The sequence below is a fragment of the Oryzias latipes genome, chromosome 11, assembly GCF_053564925.1.
Source record: "Oryzias latipes strain Hd-rR chromosome 11, Olatipes_Hd-rR_3.1".
NCBI lineage: Eukaryota > Metazoa > Chordata > Actinopteri > Beloniformes > Adrianichthyidae > Oryzias > Oryzias latipes.
The window spans coordinates 26,101,107-26,107,197 of record NC_136247.1 but is presented as its reverse complement, the minus strand read 5'-3'; the positions used below and the strand labels follow the sequence as shown (position 1 = coordinate 26,107,197).

The window sequence follows — 6,091 nt, the reverse complement described above, 5'->3', positions numbered from 1 at the left end:
TTCATTGACAATGTAACTGTCAAATTAAAGAATGGTTTCATTTTTTTAACCAATAGTTTAATAATAAAAGGGTTTTTTGTAAAATTGTAATGTGTTCAGTGTCAGAGCAGCTGTTCATTCAGATCAGTTCCTCTTTATCTGAAAGAGGTTTTTGTACGACGTTGTTTCACTGTGTGAACGGAAAGCTGTTACCCTGCTGACAGTAATAAACTCCTGAATCTTCAGCCTGAACTCCACTGATGGTCAGAGTGTAATCACTGCCAGATCCACTTCCACGATAACGATCAGAAACTCCAGACTGACGTGTTGTTGCATATCTTATCAGGAGTTTAGGAGCTTCTCCAAATTTCTGAAGGTACCAGTGAAGGTTGGTGCTAACACTTGAACTGGTTTGACATCTAATGGAGAAAGTTTCTCCTGGAACAACAGACTGAGATCCAGGAGTCTGAGTCACAGTGATTTCACCTGATGAACCTGGAAAAAAGGAAAAACAGAAGAGTCATTGAGATGAATCCAGATGAAAGAAATCTAAGAATTGTGATGAAGTTTGTTTCCTGATGAATCCAAGTTTCCAGCAGAGAGTCTCACCCTGAACAAGGAGCTCCAGGACAGCCAGCAGCAGAGTCAGTGACATCCTCATTGTGCTGCAGGTGTGTCAGTGTCTCTGAAAGGTCTGGACAGCCACTGATCAACACTGAGCTCTTAACTGCTGGAAGCAGAGAGGCAGCACACATATGCAAATATATGCATGCAGTGCATAGTGAAGGAATTCGGACACAACTTCTACACTCAGTCCGTTTATGAAATTACATTTCTGTTATGGAGTTTATTTAGGTAAAAAATGTCATGGTATCACAGGGAGTCCTCTTCTCCCCCCTCAATTCTCTCCTTCATCCACAGATTGAACCCAGCTGTCAGCTATTACCTCATCTCCTGCTCCAGTATTTATGGTGGCTACCTTCCAGAATTCATCGCCAGTTCATTTCCCTCAACGGTGCAGTACCTGGTCAATCGTTGTCTTATCTACGACAGAAGAATATCGTTTTTGTAACAAGCTATTCACTCAAGTTTTCGATCTGCCTACAGCATCCGATTTCTTTGATTGGGAAACATTTTACCACTGCTATAAAATAAAGTACTTTTTGATCTTCAGAACAAGAACTCAAAACAAAATTCAGCAAAATAAAAAAAACACTCTTTCACATCTGTAATTACATATTTAATATAAGTTGTGTTTTCCAGTCAGACTGTGTTGAGTTTGTTGTGTTCAAAGTCAGAGAGCGTGTCTCTCTGCAGTCAGAGGTTTTTGTACGACGACTCAGTTAGTTTGTATCACTGTGGTACACGTTTGGTGGAGGAACCAGACTGGATCTTGGAAGTAAGTTTCTAAAAACATTTATATAAAAATGAAACTCAATTGTTTTTATTATTTAAAAGAAATTAAAGAGTCTAGAAAAAATATTTTAGATTTTATTTTTACCTTTTTTCAATGTTTCAGCTCCTAAATTATGTTCCAGGTTTTTATTTATAAATAATTTAAAGTCTTAAATAACTTTTATTTGTGAGCATCTCATATTAATTTCAAAATAAGATACTTATACAAAACTCTTGTCTTGTCTTTTTGCCACAGTATAGTTTGTTTTAATTCAGTATTTTGACAAAATAATTTAAAAGTTTATATTAGTTCACATCATTTCTAAATTCTGCATTTACCTCTCTCTGGGTCACGGGGTTGACAAACCTCTTCTCAGCAACTCTTGTTTTTTGTTTTTTTTTATTGGCATAAAGATGTTTTTTTTTTTACATTAGTTTATGTTTTTGACTGATCTCATGATCTTAAAATGTTTTCAGTCTGTTTGCTCAAATGTTCCTGAAATAATTGAACAAACATGAAAATGATGTATCTTCTAGTTTGAACTGTCATTGGTTCCAAAGAGCGTTTGTCCTCATGAGGACTCTGTGTGCTGATCTGCATGAGAGCTTTCTGAAAGGAAGTGAAACAGTGTGTGAGTGAGTGACTGATGGAGCAGAAACTAACATCTGACAGAAACTTCTTCAAGGAGAACATCAACGTTCACACAGTCAAGGAGTTTGATTGACAGCTGTGTGCTTCCTGTCCTCTAACCTGATTGGTGTCTTCTAGGTGATGTCCGTCCCAAACTGACAGTGCTGTCCCCCTCCATGCATGAGGGGAAGGCCACACTCCTGTGTCTGGCCAACAATGGCTTCCCTTCAGGCTGGACTCTGTCCTGGAAGGTGGGCGGCAGCAGCATCAGCAGCAGCTGGGAGGAGAGCAGGAGCCCCGGGGTGCTGCAGAAGGACGGCCTCTACAGCTGGAGCAGCACCCTGAGGCTCCCTGCAGACCAGTGGGAGAAGCTGGACTCTGTGACCTGTGAGGCCACCCAGGACTCCCAGACTCCAGTCCCAGAGACTCTGTGGAGAAACCAGTGTTCCTAGTCACCACCTGACTGACTGGAACAATATTATTGTGTTTTTGCTTTTACTGAGATTTCAGCTGCATTGATGTTTTAATCTTCTTTCTTTGTATGCTAAAAAAAACATTTTTATTAGAAGTTACTTGTTTGATACTTTATGCAAAATAAAAAATACTCTTTGAAGTTGTTTATTTGTAACTTCTTACAGATATGCTTTTTAATTAAAACATTTACATTGATTAAATGGTAAAATACATTTTGTGGGCTACAGTCTAGACCAGGGGTCACCAAAGCAGTCCCCATGGTCGCCCGTGGGGAAAACTTAAAGCCTCAAAAATGGATGCTCTAAAAATATCACAGATCATGAGGGAATTCAATATAATTTAAAAAAATTTAATTAATCTTCTGAAGAAATTAGGGGTTCAACGAATAACTTGCCACAGTTCTGCACACACGTAGACCACAGATTCCCCCTCCCACCACCACCACCTGCTCTCGCTGTTCTTCTTGTGCACCCTCCTCTTATCATTTAGGTCAATTGTCTGTTCACACCGAGCGCAATTCAAGCGTCAAAATGGCGTCCATGGTCTCTGTTTTAACATGCATCAAAGTTGCAGCTTCAGGTTTCTCCTAAAGTGTTTTCACCTGAAGCTCCCACCGCCTGTGGGAGGCGTTTCTGTCAAATACTTTTCTTGACCTCATCACCAAGGACGCGGATGATGAGAGATTAGGTTCATTTATTTTGAAGAGTTCTACAACTGCATCAATGAGAAGCACACGTCTCCATGTGTGGGTTCATGAAACCATTCAGTGAGGAGCAGCAGGTGGGCCGAACTATGGCGGGAAAAAGTTGCTGCTCCTCTGCAACTAGTGGGAGGGGCTTCATAGCAGCAGGGGACGCAGTGAAAGAATGGAAAGTAGGACATTCTGACATCACCTGATTCTCTTACTTTTTTAATAAATATATTTTTAAGATGCAACGTCTTTTTTCCTTGGAGACTATTTTCACTAAGTCTGTGAAAAAATCCCAGAAAGCAACTGAAGCTTCATTTAGAGCTGCACATCTTTACATAAAGAGAAAGCCGGTTAGATTTCTATGTAGGCCTCCCACATACATAGTAAATGAACAAACAAATGACAGAAATTATTGATGAAACTAACACTATTAATCTGAAAATGTTGCACAAAATGTGACATTTTCATTCATTAAGCTTTAAAAAAACTCCAAAACTTGTTCTGACAAGAAGATTGATGATTTCCTTCAAAAATGTTGATCTATTGAACCACCAGTACAACTAGTGTCCCTCCTGACTTTCTAATGTTTCAGCAGATAAACAGAAATAAATCAATGTTTCATGTTTATACATGTTTTTCTTGTCATTACTGTTGTGTAAATCATTGATTAGAATTGTGGGGAAAAATACTTTTGATATGTGAACCATTAATTCATAGTGCTAAGATATCTACTGCTAATTATTATTTCATTACTATTACTATACTAGTCTGTGGTTTAGTGTTTTGGTGAATTTGCAGTAAACAGGTCCTGAGTAGCCCGTCATATGACTTAGACCCATAAAATAGTCCTCATCCTGAATAAGGTTGGTGATCCCTGATCTAGACAGTAGTAAATATATTTTCCTATTTTTTTACCTGATAAACAAATGCAGATACTTTGATGGAATGTAAAATAGTGAATGTACAGTTTGTAGATCGCTGTAAATGTCTGTCTCCTAAAAAACACAAAAATATTAATGTCTGAACCTCTGGTATCAAAGTGAAAAACATCCAAAGGTGGAAAATATGTCTTCATATTTCATAGCTCAGCATTTTTTTCTTCTGGTATATTCATTAATGTTAGAAAATGTAATAATTTATGGGAAAGTCCACATTTGCACCAAAAGGTTGAGAGCAGCTGTTCATTCAGATCAGTTCCTCTTTAGCTGAAAGAGGTTTTTGTACGACGTTGTTTCACTGTGTGAACGGATAGTTGTAACCCTGCTGACAGTAATAAACTCCTGAATCTTCAGCCTGAACTCCACTGATGGTCAGAGTGTAATCACTGCCAGATCCACTTCCACGAAAACGATCAGAAACTCCAGACTGACGAGTTGAAGCATCATATATCAGGAGTTTAGGAGCTTCTCCAGATTTCTGAAGATACCATCCAATGTTGTTTCCAACATATGAACTGGTTTGACATCTAATGGAGAAAGTTTCTCCTGGAACAACAGACTGAGATCCAGGAGTCTGAGTCACAGTGATTTCACCTGATGAACCTGGAAAAAAGGAAAAACAGAAGAGTCATTGAGATGAATCCAGATGAAAGAAATCTAAGAATTGTGATGAAGTTTGTTTCCTGATGAATCCAAGTTTCCAGCAGAGAGTCTCACCCTGAACAAGGAGCTCCAGGACAGCCAGCAGCAGAGTCAGTGACATCCTCATTGTGCTGCAGGTGTGTCAGTGTCTCTGAAAGGTCTGGACAGCCACTGATCAACACTGAGCTCTTAACTGCTGGAAGCAGAGAGGCAGCACACATATGCAAACACACTGAGTCAGTCATCTGCAGCTGTTCTCAGCAGCTCTGGATGTTCAGCTTGGAATCTTTGGCCTACAGGAGCTGCAGCAGCACAACTCTGGAATAAAGACTCCACAGTTAGTCACTTTAGCAGAATAGATTTAGTGTTTGGACAAGAGTGTTAAAGAGTCTTTTAATTACAGATAAGAGTGTTTTGGCCTTTACGGATAGACACTTTCATCCATTGGCTGATCATTCTTCACAAATAAAATAATTTATGTGTGCCTATTTTAGTCAGGCATGTGGCTAAATTTAAGGCTAATTCAAAACTAGTTTGCTTTCACTATATATAGTCCCTTCACAGATGCAGGTTTAGGAGCTAAAAAAGTAAAAAGTTCTAGTCAGAAGCTCCCCTTCAGTTAAGGGTTTAGATCCAAAAGAGAACAGAGTTTTAGATAAAGAGCTTCTCTGCATTTACAGTTTAGAAGTTAAAATAAGTCGCCCTCCAAAGCTAAAAGCTCCTCCATGGTTGCTGGTTTAGAAGCACAAAGAGGTAAATCTTCACATTTCAAAGATCCTCCACAGCTGCAGGATCAGGAGCTGGAAAAGCACAAAACTGTGAGTCTGAAGCCCTGTCACTGCTTTGGGTTTTGGAGCACAAACATCATCAAGGTTGGGAGCTCCTCCACACTTATGGGATCAGGAGCTGACAAAACTGGATCTTAGAAGTCAGAAACTTCTCCACAATATGAGTTTAGGGGCTAAGAGATGGAAACAGTTCACTGATTTCAAGGGTTTTACATTTATAGAGGACTCTTCCTGATTTCTGTTCCTTGATGCTCATCAGTGAGGATTCTGTACCAAAGGCCCCAGAGACAATAAAATCAGATTATCTTTACCTGTAAAAGGTTTGGTAGACTGTCGTCAATCTATCAAGTCACATGATCATTTTCATGGAGATGAGTAACTTAAATCTACAAACTGAAAAAGTTCAAAAAGTGTCACTGAAGATGTTTCTGACAAAAGAAGATCCTGGAATAAAGACTCTACAGTATTTGAATGTTGATGTTAAATTGTGTTGTTTCTCTCCTGTTGCATTTGCCGAGTGCGAGTATGCGACGTTTGAAATTGAAAGTCGAGC

At 39.1% G+C, this 6,091-nt stretch overlaps 1 long non-coding RNA gene across 1 annotated transcript; it reads left to right on the top strand.

The window, feature by feature from the left end:
- The first annotated feature begins 732 nt into the window (after positions 1-732).
- Positions 733-2,618, top strand: LOC101156902 (uncharacterized). The gene is made up of 2 exons (XR_013659192.1): positions 733-1,378; positions 2,144-2,618. It is a non-coding gene; the product is annotated as an uncharacterized LOC101156902 (long non-coding RNA).
- The last annotated feature ends 3,473 nt before the right edge of the window (positions 2,619-6,091 follow it).